Here is a 19153-nt window from a genome sequence, read left to right on the forward strand (position 1 = left end):
TTTATTTGTTTACCATACCTCTCATTTATTTATATTTTTATTAATTTACCATACCTCTTTTACAAATATGGTATTTGGCCCATAGGATTCACTTAAATGAAACCTCTTTCTTGAGCCTACATAAATAGAATGAGGGTTATGGACTAAATATAAAAAGAGGTTTTATTTATTTACCATACGTCTAGTTTATTTATATTTTTATTTATTTACCATACCTTTTGAGTAAGTATAAAAAACGTTTTATTTATTTACCATACCTCCACTTTACTTATATTTTTATTTGTTTACACCCTTGCAAGCATGTATATAAGGTGACTTATGGAGTAAATATAAAAATGTTTTATTTATTTACCATACCTCTCATTTATTTATATTTTTATTAATTTACCATACCTCTTTTATAAATATGGTATTTGGCCCATAGGATACACTTAAATAAAACCTATTCTTGAAAATGGGGGAATGGAAGGTTGTAACTCCTAATTTCAAGGGCTAAATTTACCTTTTTTACCCTCTCCCTTAAAATAAGGTGGGCTATTTGAGGTGATTTGTAAAAATGTACTATGACACAAAATATTCGCCCACTAAAAATTTAAAACCCCTTAATTTCGCCAAAGGGCGAACAATCGCCCCTAAAATTTTCTATGGTAAACACTGATAGCGTGTGTCATTAGGTATAAATTTATAGACTAGAATGGGTTCATTTTTTTGAAGGCAACAGCTTAAGAGCCTAACCAGATTTGGGTGATGTACAGTTGACAGAAGTCTAACTTCATTGAGGACCTATTCCATTCATTGAGTATATTTATGCCTTATCTTCTTCACTGCAACAATATGTGTTCCCTCAAGCTTTCCTGCATAGACAGTGCAAAAGCCTCCTGTACCCAATCTCGATTCACCAGAGAAGATTTTTGTGGCTATTTCCATTTGTCTATAGATGTAGATTGGAATATTTTGTGTACCTCCCTAGACATACATCAACCATTTGAGGCTTCTCCTTGTCTTTAATGGACCATGATACCTTTGGTAACAACAGTAGAGAAGGATAACATGCTCATGTGCTACACAACCTCTATCTACATCTGCATCATGATCATATTCTAATATTGAATTTCTCATCTCCAATCAAGTGACCTCTGTATCCACTTTATTTTATGATTTTACCAATTTTTTGGTCAACTATGTAAGATTGGAGAGCTTTGAAAGATCCTCCACACTCATTGCACAAATAGACTCCATTAATGGCAAGATGAGAGTGTTTAATGAAGTGACCTAAGAAATGTTTTTTGGAAGCTCATTTGTACTGTAGCATGCATCCAATTTCAATTGCTTTAGATTCTTGATCTTTCCCATTTGACTGGGAAATGAACTCTATGCCAAACAAGAACTAAGATAAAAAACTTGAAGGCTAGATAGAGTGCAAAGAATCTCCGGAAAATCAACAAGTTTGGTGCACCTAGTCGAGTTAAGAAACTTAAGTTGTTGAAGTTGTTGCACTCTGACTCACTATGTTCCTATGGATGTGCATGATAAATCCAAAACCTTCAGAGCCTTGATGTTTGAGAAAAATCCTTTTGAAATCTCTTCCAAATTAGTATTAGAGACAAATACCAAGCTCTCAAACTTCGAACATTTCAAATAAGTTAGAAGATCCTTAATAGATTTATGGACAACTAATATCGAGCTGCAATCCCTTGTATCTCTTTCACCGGGAAAGTTCTACAACTTTTGACCTACTAAAAAAAGCATTTCTCCTAGCTTCCTATGTAAATTGCCATGCCACAGAGAGCTTCATGAATCTTTAAATACTCCATAGTATGATAGTCACCATCAACAATATATTCCACACACTCCAATAGGAACCTACTTACCAGTTCTTTTATGTGATGTCGACCAGCATCCACTAAATAAGGAATCCTTACCCCATTGAGCAACTCTTCAGTGTCCCACATTTGCACCAATGTGTGCACAACAATTTATTTATCTCTAAGAAATTCTGCACAATTTAGAAAACATTTCTCTGGGTGGGGATGAGACAAATTATTAAAACTCCATATTAAAGGTTGATTAAACTCTGTGTCAATGTTCGTCTCACTCCTTTGGAAGGAAGTACCAAATAAGGCATCCCTACCCCATTGAGAAACTCATCAGTGTTCCACATTTGCACCAATATCTCCACAATAATTTATTTATCTCCAAGAAATTCTGCACAATTTAGAAAACATATTTCTGGGTGGGGATCAGACATATTATTAAAACTCCATCTTAACACCACCTCGAAGCTATAAACATCACTCTTATCAGTGAGGTGGTATTTCTCATGATACAGGGGATCTAGATAACCAAAAGTGCCCTGAGGTGCACTGGAAATGTGTGAGGCTTCTGTTTGAACAATCCTACACAACCCAAAATCTGCAACCTTGGCATTGAAACCATAATCAAGCATAATGTTTCTTGATTTCATGTCCCTGTGATAAATTGGAGGATTTAGGCCTCAATGAAGGTAAGAAAGAGCGTGAGTAGTTTCTGCATCCATTGATACTCTTGCCCTCCATGAAAGGCCTTTTCCTATTTCCTTATGTAAACGCTGATAGAGTGTGCCATTGGGCATAAATTTATAGACAAGAATGGGTTCATTGTTTTGAAGGCAACAACCTAATATTCTAACAAGATTTGGGTGATATACAGTTGACAGAAGCTTGATTTCATTGAGGACCTATCCCATTCACTGAGTATCTTTATGCTTTATCTTCTTCATTTCAAAATTACATTTTCCCTGAATATTTCCTGCATAGACTGTGCCGAAACCTCTTGTTCCCAATCTCAATTCACTAGAGAAGATTTTTGTGGCTATTTCCATTTGTGTGTAGGTGTAGACTGAAATATTTAGTGGACCTCCCTGGACAGACATCAACCATTTGTGGCTTCTCCTTGTCTTCAATGCACCACGATACCTTTCGTAACAATAGTAGAGAAGGATAACATGCTTAGGTGCTACACAACCTCTATCTTCATCAACATCATGATCATATTCGAATATTGAATTTCTCATCTCCAACCTAGTTAACTCTGTATCCACTTTATTTTCTGATTTTACTGCTTTTGTGGTCAACTGCGTAAGATTGGGGACCTTTGAAAGATCCTCCACACTCATTGCACAAATTGACTCCATTAATGGCAAGATGAGAGTGTTTAATGAAGTGACTTGAGAAATATTATTTGGGTTCTTATTTAGACTATAACATGCATCCATTTCATTTGCTTTAGATTATTGAGCTTTCCCATTTGACTGGGAAATGAACGATATGCCAAAAAAGAACTAACATTCAAAACTTGAAGGCTAGATAAAGTGCAAAGAATCTAAGACAAATAAACAAGTTTGGTGCACCTGGCCAAGTTAAGAAACTTAAGCTGCTGAAGTTATTGAGCTATGACTGGCTATGTTCCTATGGATGTGCATGATAAATCCAAAACCTTCAGAGACTTGATGTTTGAGAAAAATTGTTAGGTCCCTATAATACTAGTGATTACCCCATTACTATTGTAGTTGTATCCCTTATTAATATTGTTGTGCCCCTATTGTCCCCATATTATTATTACTGTGCCCCATAGAATCCTTCTATTGTTATTTTTGTGCCTCTATATTATTATTGTTAGGTCGGCTAGGTTATATTGTGACTCCTTAGACTCCTATATATAGAAAGGAGGTTTTGTCATTTGAATCATCAAGGAATCATTCATTTGTGTAATGTAAAGGATGTTTCCCCCTTGAAGAGGCTGAATTCTAAAGCGTTGATATATCTTTTCTATCTTTTTGTGAGCTGGTTTCATAACATTTGGTATCAGAGCTTTTGGATTCTAGGGTTTTGCTGCTCCAAATAGGTCATCGTAGAATTTTCACTATAACTTTTTTTCTGCGATGTTTCATAAGCGAAAAAAAACCCATTTGAGATGAAATCACATTGAACCTTGAGTCCGAATTTCAGAGCTTTTCGTGCTATATTTGCTAAGATATGATTTGAGGAAGTTGGTCTTTTTGCAGTCTCCTGAATTACATTCCAAACAGGTGACCTGGGGAAAATTGTCATAACTTTCTCTTTGAGCATCAGATTGAAATTTCATAAGAAGGTACAGAAACAGGACGGACTGTAGTTTCTTTTATATATTTTTCAGATCCAAAGGTTGAAATAGGGACACGTGTCACGTCGTACAAGTTCGCTCTACTAAACTAGTATATAATCAGGTCACTGTGGGTGAATTGGCATAACTCTTCCTTGGAGAATCAAATTGGGATAAGATTGGTGGCATTGGAAAGAGGACACAGAGGGCTAATCCAGGTCGCAATTTCAAAACTGGATGATCCAAAATACAGAGATACATCAAAGTTAATATCGAGCTCCTACAAAGTGAAAAAAGGTGTGTAAATTTTTTTAAATTTTTGCTTAAGCTTGGTTTGAAAAATTAGTTTGAAGGAATTCAAAAGGCATAGTAGAGAATTATTATCGGTAACTGATGCCCCAAGGAAAGAAAATTAAAACACCTAGTAAGCAACCTGAAAGCTCTAGCATGACTCATGAAGAAGAGGAAGAAATTCTACATGATATATCAAAATTACAAGACCAAGTGCAACAAATTTCACTCTCACAAAAGCTAACAGAAGCTAAGATAAATGGCGTGGAATCTAAGACAAAGGGTGTGGAAGCTAAGATGAATGGCGTGGAAGCTAAGAATGACGATTTGAAGATAGATTTGAAGACAGATTTGACAAATTTGCTACAAGAAATACTTACTAATGGTGAAAGGGTAGCAAAGGAAACTCATGATGTGAACCAAAGAAATGTTAATCATGATTTCATAGACTCTAATGTTGGATCAAAGACCCACCATATTACAAAAATCGATATGAGGAAGTTTGATGGCAAGGATCCCGCAACATGGATATTACAGATGGAGCAATTTTTCGATCTCAATAATGTGCAAAACACACAAAAGGTACGTATTGCAACTTTATATTTGGAACCAAATCAGTTTGTATGGTATCAATGGCTTTGCTCTCGTAAACAAATTATCACTTGGGCAATTTGTATGGAAGAATTGACAGCACATTATGAGGATACAAAAAGCAACACTCTTTTTAGCCAATTGATAAGTCTCAAACAAAAGGGTTCAATAATGGAGCACATTGAGGAGTTCCAAAAATTGAACATAAGGGTAAAAAATATTCTAGAGGAGCATAGGATTGATGTGTTCATAGGGAATTTAAAGGATAATATCCAAAATGATGTTCGCCTTTGGGAACCTGATTCATTAGAGAAGGCATTCAGGTTAGCAAGAAAAATGGAAAGCAAAATTATGGCAACCAAGAAGCATACCACTCACAACTATAAAGATGGAAGTGTTGTTGCCCGTAGTCTTCCACAACCTATAAGGTTGACACCACAACAATTGGAAGAAAAAAGAGCAAAAGGGCTTTGTTACAGTTGTGATAGCAAATACACTAAAGGTCATAAGTGTGCTGAGAAGAAATTATTCTACATAGATTGTGAAGAGGAAGAAGAAAAGGAGCAAGAAAGGTCAAAAGAAGAGGATATACTCCGAGAACAAAGCCTAGATAAAGAAGAAATGAATCCGACCATATCTTGTAATGCATTGGCTGGAATTACCACTCCTCAAACCATCAAGATAGAAGGAAAAATCAAGAAGAAAAAGGTAATAGTGTTGATTGATTCAGGAAGTACCCACAATTTTATTCATTGTAAGGTAGCAAAATAATTGAATTGCTTCCTATATCTAGCACCTGAGTGTCAAGTGATGGTTGTAAATGGAGGAGCAACAAATGCTCTGGAAAGTGCCATAATATCAAGCTATCCATGGGAGAATATGTATTGACTAGCCCAATGATTTCCATTCCAATGGGAGGTGTTGATGTTGTACTAGGAGTCCAATGGCTACAATCCTTGGGTGCAATAGCTTTTAATTTTCAAGAACTTTTCATGAAATATTATGTAGAAGGAAAGGAAGTTGAATTAAGGGGTATTGCAGGGAAACTGAGAAAGATAATCGGCTCTAACGATATGAAAACGCTTATAGAAAGGGAACAAAGAGGTGTAATTGCACAATTATGTTCACTAGATGCTTCCACATCAAAATCATCTATTTCTCCAGATCTCCAGAAAGTCTTGGACAATCATTCCAAGGTATTTCAGACTCCCAAAGGTCTCCCACCTATTCGTGATCATGATCATGCTATTCATCTGATTCCAGGAAGTGTTCCTCCAAACATTAGGCCGATATCCCTATGCCCAAAAGAGTGAAATTGAACATATGGTTGCAGAAATGCTAGAGGTTGGTATAATTCAACCTAGTCAAAGTTCTTTCTTTGCTCCAGTAGTATTGGTGCACAAGAAGGATGGATCATGGTGCATGTGTCCAGATTATAGGGAGCTCAACAAGCTCACTATTAAAGATAAGTTTCCCATTCCTATCATTAATGAATTACTGGATGAATTGCATGGATCAATTTACTTCATCAAGTTGGATCTTCGTTCATGATATCATCAAATTAGAATGAAGACTGAAGACATTTCGAAAACAACATTTAGAACTCATGAGGGTCATTATGAATTTTTGGTCATGCCTTTTGGCCTTACCAATGCACCTTCTACATTTCAAGGTTTGATAAATTCCATTTTCAAACCCTTCCTTAGAAAATTTCTGTTAGTATTTTTTGATGATATACTAATCTACAGCCAGTCTTGGAAGGACCATGTTTAACATGTTGACAGGGTGCTACAACTACTAGAGGAGAAATAATTATATGCAAAAGGATCCAAATGTTTCTTTGGAGTATAAGAGGTGGAATATCTGGATCATATTGTATCTCATGAAGGAGTTAAGGTATACCCTAGCAAAATTAAAGCCATTAAGGAATGGAAAATTCCCACAACCATAAAGCATCTGCGAGGATTTTTTGAATTGACAGGGTATTATCGCAAGTTTGTTAAGAACTATGGGAGAAGAGTAGCACCTCTAATAACATTATTGAAGAAAGATGCATTTTCATGGACTCCAGAAGCAACAAAGACCTTCGAACATCTTAAAGAGGCAATGTGCCAAGCACCAGTCTTAGCTACACCGAACTTCACAAAAACCTTTATTGTGGAATGTGATGCTCCAGGAAATGGAACTGGTGCTGTTTTAATGCAAGATGAAAGACCCATTGCTTTTGAAAGTCATCCAATCAAGGGAAAGTTTTTACACAAAGCTATTTATGAGAAGGAAATGTTGGCAATACTAAATGCACTTAAGAAATGGCGACCATACCTAATGGGAAGAGACTTCAAGGTAAAAATGGATCATGATAGCCTTAAATACTTTTTGGAACAAAGATTATCCTCTAAAGAGCAACAGAAGTGGGTCACAAAGATGTTGGGTTATGACTTTGAAATCATCTACAAAAAAGGGAAGCAAAATGTGGTGGCAGATGCACTCTCAAGAAAGGATGAGGATGTGGAAGCATTGTTGTGCACCATTTCTATTATCCAACCAGATTGGATAAACGAAGCAAGGGAGGAATGGAAGAATGATGAAGAAGTGTGGACACTTATTCGAAATTTACAAGAAGATTCCAGTACATCTAATACATTTAGCTGGCAAAATGATTCGTTATGGTACAAAGATCGCTTATACCTCTGTAATTCCCAACTCAAGCAAAAGATTCTTATGGAATTGCACACTTCTACCTTAGGAGGGCACTCAGGATTTTTAAAAACTTACCACAGGGTTAAGAAGGATTTTTTTTTGGATGGAATTAAATCAGATATTCAAAAGTTTGTGGCGGAATGTTTGGTTTTCCAACAAAATAAAGTTGAAACAATTAAGACCTCAGGTCTATTACAACCTTTATCCATTCCAAGCCAACATTGGGAGGAGGTTTCAATGGATTTTATCACAGGTTTACCCAAGTCTAAGGGAAAGAGTGTCATCATGGTGGTAGTTGACAGACTTACCAAGTATGCACACTTTCGTGCATTATCACATCCATTTAAAGCCAGTACAGTTTCTACTGCTTTTATGGAAACAATTCAAAAGCTACATGGAAACCCAAAGATTATTGTAAGTGATAGAGATCCCATTTTCACTGGAAATTTTTGGGTAGAATTATTTTCTTGTCTTGGTACTCAGTCAGCTCATAGCTCAACTTATCATCCTCAATCTGATGGGAAAACTGAGATAGTAAACAAATGTTTGGAAGGGTATCTTCGTTTCTTTGTATCTGATAAAGAGACATAATGGGTCAAATGGTTGCCTCTGGCTGAATGGTGGTATAACACTTCCTTCTATACAACAACAAAAATGACCCCATTTATGGCACTTTATGGATATCAACCACCATCCATCACATCATATTTAAGAAAAAATTCTAAGGTTCAAGTAGTGGAACATCACATTGAGCATCAACAACAAGTCCTCCAACTCTTAAAGGATAACCTCGTGTTGGCGCAGAATACAATGAAACAACAGGCAGATCAACATCGCAGCGAAAGAAGTTTTGGTGTAGGTGATTGGGTATTCCTACGGCTACAACCATATAAAAAAATGTCCCTCAAGCAAGCTAAGAAGGATAATAAATTATCACCAAAGTATTATGGTCCGTACAAGGTGTTGCAAAATATTGGTACTATGGCATACAAATTGGAGCTTCCTATAGCTTCTCGAGTGCACCCAGTTTTGCATGTTTCATGTCTAAAGAAGGTTATAGGTGACAAGCTCCCGGTTCAAACAATATTGCCAGAACTTGACGAGGAAGGAAAAATTATATTGGAATTGGAAGAAGTCACAGAAACAAGAACTCGACAGCTACGAAATCGATCAATTTCGGAGTATCTCATAAAGTGGAAGAATTTATTTGCTGAAGATTCCACATGGGAGGATGAGAATTTTATAAAGAAGCATCCAAAACTACTCAAGCGTTGAGGACAACACTTTTTTGAAGGAGAGGGGCATGTTAGGTCCCTATAATACTAGTGATTACCCCATTACTATTGTAGTTGTATCCCTTATTAATATTGTTGTGCCCCTATTGTCCCCATATTGTTATTACTAGGCCCCATAGAATATCTCTATCGTTATTTTTGTGCCTTTATATTATTATTGTTAGGTCGGCTGGGTTATATTGTGACTCCTTAGACTTCTATATATAGAAAGGAGGTTTTGTCATTTGAATCATCAAGGAATCATCCATTTGTGTAATGTAAAGGAGGTTGCCCCCTCGAAGAGGCTGAATTCTAAGGCGTTGATCTATCTTTTCTATCTTTTTGTGAGCTAGTTTCATAACAAAAATCCTTTTGAAATTTCTTCCAAATTAGCATTAGAGGCCAATACTAAGTTCTCAAACTTTGAACATTTCAAATAAGGTAGAAGATCATTAATAGAATTATGGCCAACTCATATCACGCTGCAATCCCTTGTATCTCTTTCACAGGGAAAGTTATGAAACTTTTGACTTGCTAAAAAAGCATTTCTCCTTGCTGCCTATGTAAATCACCATGTCACAAAGAGCTTCATGAATCTTTAAATACTCCACAGTATGATAGTCATCATCAACAATATATTCCACACACTCCAGTAGGCACCTACTTACCAGTTCTTTTATGCAATGTCGCCAAGCATCCACCAAATAAGGCATCCATGCCCCGTTGAGAAAATATTCACTATCCCACATTTCCATCAACGTCTCCACAAGAATTTATTTATCTCCAAGAAATTCTGCACAATTTATAAAAAATTTCTCTTGGTGGGGATCAGAGAGATTATTAAAACTCCATCTTAAAGGTTGATAAAGTTCTGTGTCAATGTTCGTCTGGCTCCTTTGGAAGGAAGTACCAAATAAGGCATCCCTGCCTTTGAGCAACTATTTAGTGTCCCACATTTTCACTAGCGTCTCCACAAGAATTTATTTATCTCCAAGAAATTCTGCACAATTTAAAAAACATTTCTCTCGATGGGGATCAAACATATTATTAAAAATCCATCTTAAAGGTTGATAAAGCTCTGTGTCAATGCTCGTCTCACTCCTTTGGAAGAAAGTATTAGTGCTTTCCATAAACTTCAAAGAAATGAAAAAAGGAATCTTAATGTTGAATGTAATACACACCAATTTAGCAATTTTTGTTATTGCAAGGAGGTTGATCTCATTCTTCTTACGGGAGAAATCCACTACTTTCAGTGCAGTTATGATCTCTACCAACACCACCCCGAAGCTATAAACATCACTCTTATCAGTGAGGTGGTAATTCTCATGATACAGGGGATCTAGATAACCGAAAGTTCCCTTATGTGCACTGGAAATGTGTGAGGCTTCTGTTTGAACAATCCTGCACAACCCAAAATCTGCAACCTTGGCATTGAAACCATAATCAAGCATAATGTTGCTTGATTTCACATCCCTGTGATAAATTGGAGGATTTTGGCTTGAATGAATGTAAGTAAGAGCACAAGCAGTTTCTGTGGCCACTGATACTGTTTCCCTCCATGAAAGGCCTTTCCCTATTTCCTTATGTAAACACTGATAGAGTGTGCCATTGGGCATAAATTTATAGACAAGAATGGGTTCATTGTTTTGAAGGCAACAACCTAATAGTCTAACTAGATTTGAGTGATGTACAATTGACAAAAGCTGGATTTCGTTGAGGACCTATTCCATTCACTAAGTATATTTATGTCTTATCTTCTTCACTGCAACAATATGTTTTCCCTGAAGCTTTCTTACATAGAATGTGCTGAAACCTCCTGTACCCAATCTCAATTCATGAAGAATAATTTTGTGGCTATTTCCATTTATCTGTAGGTGTAGAATGGAATACTTAGTGGACCTCCCTGGAAAAACATCAACCGTTTGAGGCTTCTCCTTGTCTTCAATGCACCATGATACATTTGGTAACAACATTAGATAAGGATAACATGCTCAAGTGCTACACAACCTCTATCTTCATCTACATCATGATCATATTCTAATATTGAATTTCTCATCTCCGAGCAAGTGACCTCTGTATCCACTTTATTTTCTGATTTTACAACTTTGTGGTAAACTATGTAATATTCTTGAGCTTTGAAATATATTCCACATTCATTGCAAAAATAGACTCCATTAAGGGAAAATGAGAGTGTTTAATGAAGTGACTTGAGAAATTTTTTTTGGAAGCTCATTTAGACTGTATCATGCACCCAATTTGAGTTGCTTTAGATTCTTGAGCTTTCCCATTTGACTCGGAAATGAACGCTATGCTAAACAAGAACTAAGATTCAAAACTTGAAGGTTAGATAGAGTGCAAAGAAACTACTTACTAGTTCTTTTATGCAATGTTGCTGAGCATCCACAATTTTAATTTACAATATAAACTAAATTCTATAACTCATTTTAACATAAAAAATTTACAACTATAATTGAATTGTATACTTGATTTTAACTCAAAAAAAGGATCAGAGGTATAATATATTGAAATGAATTAAAATTTATATTTATATTTGAATTAATTAATAAATGTTATTTTATTTTATTTATTTAATTAACTTGATTATTTTCTAACTCAAACATAGATTGAATAAAAAATCTAGTGGAAATGAGCATCACAAAAATCTTTATGGTAGTGTGTTGTAATCTAAGATTCACAAAAGGCCCTTTATACATTAATTTTACAAACATATACATAGTAATTAAACAAATTCACTTAGGATGTTGTGCTTGAGATTCTATTGGTAAGGGTCCATGGTAGTGTGTTGTAATCTAAGATTCACAAAAGGCCCTTTATACATTAATTTTACAAAATATACATAGTAATTAAACAAATTCACTTAGGATGTTGTGCTTGAGATTCTAGTGGTAAGGGGTGGGCTGCCAAATTAAACAAAGGGTGATTGAGATGTCCTTCATATAGACATTTCCAATTTGGGATTGAAATGCCATCATCTAAAATTCCATGGAATATGGAGATCTTTTGGCTAGATATTTTTCAATAAGGTGGTTTTGGGAATGAAGGAGATTTGAAATTTTTTCCAAAAAAAATGTGAACTTATGAAATGAATAATAAAATAATTAAGAAAAAAAATGGGTAGAAATCACATAGGAGAATTTTTGTTGACGCTTTTAGAACCATCTAGTGAGAGCATGATGAAGAGCGAGATCATGGCACCAACTTAAATAGAGATCAATGTAGAGTCCCTTAGTTCATATAATGGTTATAATCAACAGCTAGTTTATGAATAATATTAATTTAATTTATAACATTAATTAATAGAATCCAATTATATTAAATAAAATGTAGTAATAGGTTAAGTAGAGTCCCTTAGTTCATATAATGGTTACAATAGACGGCTAGTTTATGAATAATATTAATTTAAACATTAATTAATAGGATCCAATTATATTAAATAAAATCTATTAAAAGGTTAAGGTTCGAAATATATATATATATATATATATATATATATATATATATATATATATATATAGAGAGAGAGAGAGAGAGAGAGAGAGAGAGAGAATAAAACATTCAAAGTCAAACCTCAAACAAGGAGCGAAGTAAAAAAATATAACAAAAGGAGTGAAACCGTTTTTAATAAAATGGAGTCAAAACCCTATTAATACATAAAAATTATTGAAAAAATAAGAAAATATAATAAATAAAATCCAAACTAAAATAATCAAAATAATGAATTAGGGTCAACCATAAGGCCCTATAAATAAAACAAGGAGCCAAGAAAAAACAATAAAATAAATAAATTCAACATAAAATAATTATTTTTCTAGCAACAAATTGGCTTGAAATGTGTGCTTTAAAGACAACTAAAGTAATTAATCCAACCATTTACCAAAATGTAAATAATTTGTTTATATATATATATACAAAATGTTAACAAAATCCACAATTTCCAACAATGATATGCCTATCACAATGGCTTAATGTTATCCATCAAAATGGGTTTCAAAACCTTTGGTGGGACATCTTTGGCCCATTGTGATAAGGTTCAAGCAATATCTTCCCCCACCTTGGTTAAGTTTTAGATATTTTTATGTCATAAATTCCTTGTATATCCAGCTTAGTGATGATTGGATATACTCTTAGTGTAGTAGTAGCGACTAGGTTTTAGATTCCTCTAAAAAAGTACCAATTCGCCATGTTTAATGAAAAAAATACAAATAAATATATAAATAATAATTAATTAGTATATATATAAATTATCCATATTATAAATACCTTTTTTTAAAAATTTAATAAAAATAACATAAAGAATAAAAATGTAATTATTACAATTGCATCATGTGGATTGTCATAGTTGAAAATAAGACAATTGCATTCACATTAGTATACTTGTGTAGTTTTTTTAGGTATAAATTTTGGTTGAATTTTTCGAAAATATGGCAAGCAAATGCCCTCAAATATTTTAGAGTGCTAAATCCATATAGGTAATGAAAAAGGCATTTTAAAGAACAAAAAATATTGTTTGAATAAAATTTGTTTTTATTGAAATCCTAAAATGGATGTTTTATATCTCTAGAAATTATAGATAAACATCATTATAACTATTTTTAATAAACAACACTTTAACTATCAAGAGGTGACCAATATGGTAGAGATGTTGTAATGTAATATTTAACATTTTGACTAAGTCAAATTACATAAAAATAAAATTAAAAAAAAAAAAACTAAAAAGATTAATGTAATGTAAGTATTTTGACTTGGTCAAAATAAAGTAAAAATAAAAATAAACCTATAAAAATAAAAATAAAAATAAAAATGGCCCATGGTATTCATGTGGAATTTAGCCTACTTAAAGGGAGAAATTGATGAGGTGTGTTTTACACTATTCTCTTTTGAAAATAAGCTATATTATATTGATTTTATTTTTTCAAATTTTCACATAATTAGATAATTGTTCCCCTATTTGAACTAGAGATGAGGTGTGTTTTACAGTATTTTCTTTTGAAAATAAACTATATTATATTGATCTTATTTTTTCAAAGTTTCATGTAATTATTTATAATATAAATGATAGAAGATAGAAATATATATGTACACTGTATATTAGATATTATATTTACTTTTGAAAATAAGCTATATTATATTGATTTTAATTTTTCAAATTTTCATGTAATACAAAATCCATAGAATAAACCACTTGAACTTATGCCGTACAATCCACAGAATAAACCACTTGAGCTTATGCTATACAATATTTTATGGAGGTAGAAAGATGGGAAGATTTTTATGCTTAGAACTGAATGGAATTCACAGAACAAATGACTCAAGCATATGTTGTACAAAATGTCTTGGCCACAAGAAGTAGGAAGCTATGCTACTAGAAATGAATTATGTTTTTTTACTTTTACTTTAAAGTTCGAGTGTTGTACCTATACTCCAAATTGATTACACGTTTCCATTCTGGTGTTATGGTAGTTCAGCTTTAGGTCGGGCCATTAACTTCACTGTACGTGGACAGTTCTCGATGCCACTTGTCGTCTGTGATAGGATTGAGACAACATACAAGACATCCACCTAGCAAAATCTCCATGGTTGATTTCTTTGATATTGATCCAATGACTTGAATGCATTGGATGTTGGTTAGGGTAACCAACCACCCAATTCCCTGTTGGAGTCACTCATTTGCATCTAGTCAATTTCGAAGAGGTTCCACAGTTGTCGAGGGTTTTCAGGTTTCTTGGGCATTTACAAGAGGGCATTACCAATTATCGCCTCCACTTAAGTTTAACCTCTTGCAATTTTTATATCCCTTTTTATTGCGAGTTGTCACGGCTGAAAGTCTTCTTTGGTTTTTCTGTGTATTACAATCTTTTTTTTTTCTAAATTGTTACTAGCTTTTAACCATGCTCATCTTGCGTCCTTTCCACGCCAGGACTCACGCTAGGATTAGTTCAAAGGTTGGGGTTATGGAGCAAGTTTGTTTGGCCTAGAACCAAGGGCCTTTTTCCCAACACTTCTCTGCTGCAGCCGACACCTCGTTTCTAAGGTAACTTCCTATCCCACTTCTTGGTTTTTCTTGACACATATATTTCCAGTTTTTTGTCTCAGACTTAGGCGGGTTTTGAACTAAATCCAACATGTCCTTGTGGGGTTAAAATCTTGTTCGACCCTCTAACTTTAGGTATATTATTTTCTTTCCTATCAAGTACGGTCAATCTCGAGCCTAGCTCCTCGACTAAATGTGGCACAATACTCTCCACAGAACCAGGTTCTCCAATAAATTGTCATGTTGTTCTTTCTTACAAGAATATTGGTGTTTGCATTTTTAAGGCTGTCTCTTTGCAACCCTTTCTCGTCATGCTACCTGGGATGTAAGATGAATTGAAACAACCGCCACTGTATATGTTATTGTCATCGTGAATCTAATAGGGTAAAATGTGTCATTTTCTATTAAGAGTGTCTAAGAGCCGTTTAAAGCTCTCTTCAGGGTTTTATTGAAAGCCTTTGCATTGTTGTTATTCATGGATATTTACTTGTACGCATTGAATGATGGAATAATTATAATTTTCTTTTGAAATATAATCATCTGGGGTTAGCTAGAATCTTTCTTGAAGCATTACCTTTGGCCAGAATATGTTCGGTTTCTTCCTCTTGTAAGCTTTGCAAGCAATTTACTCTTTGGATTCTTTTTTTGTTTGTTAATGATATCACGATGCAGAGTTCTTTTTGTTTCTCTGGTTAAATCTTCAAAGAAGATGAAACTGATAGTACTATTATACAATTAATTTAAGTTCTTCTAAGTTTTATTTAAAATAAAGTCTCTATAACTTGCAGTTGCATATATTCCATTATGACAAAGAAACGAATTTTTTTCTTTTACTCTACCTCAGATACTGAGCATTCTCCATTTCCTAAATGAGACTACTCATCTCACTTGCTAATTGAACATAAAATTTCTAGAACAACCAAGGACAAATCTAGAATTTTTTTTTGAGGATGGTTTCTTTTTGTTTTGGTTCCCATTAACACGTATCCTGATCTCTTTATCCTAACTACAATTATTTGTTAAATATTATCCTTTATTTTCTTAGCAAGAGGCACTAGCAGGGTAGTTGTTAACCCATGCTCATTAATTGAGTTTAGTTCTTTCTTTCTGGCCATTACAGATTTCTTATGGTTCTTTGATCTTAGGTTTATCAACCCACTAAGGTTTCTTCCAGATAGAAATAAAACCATATGTCCCAATTATTTCCAGAGGGCAATTACAGATTTCTCCTATAATTCTTTCTCTGCATAAACCATTAATAAATTTCCATAGGTCATTCACGATGTAAAATACTTCTCTAAATACATACTTGCACAGATAGGAATCTTTTCATATTTACAGAGAAGTATTCAAATGAAATCATTACCCAACATCTCACTGAAAAAAAATAAATCACATGCATACTTAGCTGCTATGTTGATGACCACAAATTTACAGAAGAGACACACCACCCTTTCAAGGATGTAGTGGCAAGAAGTGCCAACATAATTAAGAAATAAAGTTCGACTATCTATGAATTTGATCAACTGGAGCTGAGGGCATCCTTTCAAGGATGTAATAGCAAGCAGCGCCAACATTGGTAAGAAATAAAGTTTGATTGTCCTATGAATTTGATCAATTGGAGTTGAGGGCATCCTTTCAAGGATGTAATAGCAAGCAGCGCCAACATTGGTAAGAAATAATGTTCAACTGTCCAATTCTGCAGGCCATCAAACTCATGTTTTACTTCTCTTAATTCTTGTCAATCGATTATGCTTGGACACTGCAGGAAGTCATTACACCATTCCTACAATACAAACTGCATTACTTAGATTGGGAATAAATTGCGCTTGGACACTGCAGGGCAGTCATTACACCATTCCTGAAATACAAACTGCATTCAGATTGGGAATGAATTGCACTTCGGCACGACATGGTAGTCGTTACACCATTCTTGAAGTACAAACTTCATTACTCAGATTGGGAATGATTGGGAATGAGATTATAGCACATGCAATTTTGGGAGATCGGTTGAAGAATTTGGCATAAACCAAGGAATCAGTTGAAAGTTCAATAGCTGAATCCAATGGTTCAAGACGTTTCAAACTACATTACTCAGATCAGGAATGATTAGGAATGAGTTTATAGCACATGCAGTTAATTTTGGGAGATTGGTTGAAGAAACTGGTGTAAACCACCAAGGAATCAGTTGAAAGTTCAACGATGGGATCCAATGGCTCAAGACGTGTTAATTTTGGGAGATTGGTTGAATAAATTGGCATAAACCAAGGAAATAGTTGAAAGTTCAATGGTGGTATCCAATGGCTCAAGACGTTTCAATTGTCTAATGCTAGATCCAACGCCTCAGATTAGGACAGAGTGGAAGCTGAGGGAATTGTTTTCAGAGGGGAACGCCTTGCGGCGTAAAAATCAACTTTAATGAGGTCCTCAACTAATTCATACAATATCGATATTTTTCTTGTTGTAATATCTTGGGTAGAAAATATAACATATCTACAAAAGAAAAATCCATATGTTACTTGTGTTCCAACTTTGTATATGGTGCATTTGTAGGCATCTTTTTAAGATGTTCTTTTTCCTTTACCAAAGCAAACTGTAGCTTGGTTAAACTCTATATCCTTTCATTCAACATCAATTTCTGCAAGATAAATGTCACACATTATTCTTTTCCATTTCTCAACATGCTACAAATGATAAATTGAAAGTCACATAAAACCAAGAGCAAACTCTTTTTCTAACCAAAACAAACAAACAAATAGTGCCTCTAATAAAACTTCACACCTCAAAAATTACTCTGCCACGTGCATGGGCTAAAGCTGAGATTCTTTTAACCATCTTTAGGTCATACTTAATGGGGTATTTGTATGCTTATCGTGATGTAGATTTGGTGTTAAAATAAATATATAAATCCAGGTTATTATTAGTGAAATTCAAGTATAATTAAAAAAAAATAACGTCATTGTAAGGTAGTGGAAAGAGAAACATCTTCATAATTAGGCTTCTCTATTTTAGTTTGATTTGAATTGAGTTTGTATTTGAATATATAATTTTATCTAAAGAAATGAAATAGAAAGATGAGAATTGAAATGGCCAAGACAATCCCAAACCTTCCTTTCCTGGTTATCCATACCTATCTCCTAGCCTTGTTAAAATAATGTGCTTTAAATTATTTAAATAGTAGAGTGAATTTGCTACAAAAAAAAAGTGTGGTCATCATGATATTAATTATAAGCTCCACAAAGAAAGTTGTCAATTGGGTTTATCTTTGGTGGTTGTGAGGAATGATTGCTATCCTTCCCATCCAGTTTCAATTTCCATAAGTGACATGTTGAGCTCACAAGAGGCATATTATAAAATAATATCACACTTCCAATGAAATTGATCTTTCTGGAAGGTGCAAGATTTGAGGATAATTGGATCCTATCACGTCTGAGGTATGGAATGTGATTGTAATTAATAATACCAAAAAGGAAATTGATGATTATTTTGTTTATAAATAAACTGAAAACGCCATTCCTTCTATATCTAATTCTTTAAAAACAGATTTCTTAACAATTTCATCCATTTGAAAGGCATCAGAAAGCTTGTCACATTTAGTTTTCAATTGTGCTTCAATCTCAAGAACCAGTGACATTGGATAGCTAGTACTATCCTGAAAAATAACAATTAATATTCACAAAAGTAAATAATGACCTTATGAGACACAAGTGCTTCAATAATTTTTCAGGCTATTTTATTCAAATAAATTATATAGAAGCTCTTTCTTGTTTATAAATCTTTCCTAATGTATAAAACATGATTACAACTATTCATAAATCATATATTCCACCTTGGCCCCTCCTTTCTAGGAAAATCTAGTTCCCCATAACTTCATTAAAGTTTGAGATTAAGAGCTTAAATTTCTTTGAGGAGGCTATCATCAAAAGCGTAGACTGGAATTTTGAGTGATGCCATTGGATATGGAACTAATAAAAAATCATAGATTCCACCCCTACCCCCTCCTTTCCAGTAAAAATCTAGTTTACCATAACTCCATCAAACTTTGGGCTTAAGAGCATAAATTTCTTTAAGGAGGCTATCATTGGAAGTATAGACTGGAAAATTTTGAGTCATGCCACTGCCTATG

General features: G+C 34.1%; 1 long non-coding RNA gene across 1 annotated transcript; it reads left to right on the top strand.

Annotated features, from left to right (window-relative positions):
• The first annotated feature begins 14601 nt into the window (after nt 1-14601).
• LOC149241518 (uncharacterized) lies at nt 14602-15389 on the top strand. The gene is made up of 2 exons (XR_016245632.1): nt 14602-14713; nt 14914-15389. It is a non-coding gene; the product is annotated as an uncharacterized LOC149241518 (long non-coding RNA).
• Nucleotides 15390-19153: the final 3764 nt, after the last annotated feature.

The sequence above is a fragment of the Pinus tabuliformis genome, chromosome 8 (assembly GCF_031772625.1).
Source record: "Pinus tabuliformis cultivar Carrire ecotype Pingquan chromosome 8, CPIR1, whole genome shotgun sequence".
Taxonomy (NCBI): domain Eukaryota; kingdom Viridiplantae; phylum Streptophyta; class Pinopsida; order Pinales; family Pinaceae; genus Pinus; species Pinus tabuliformis.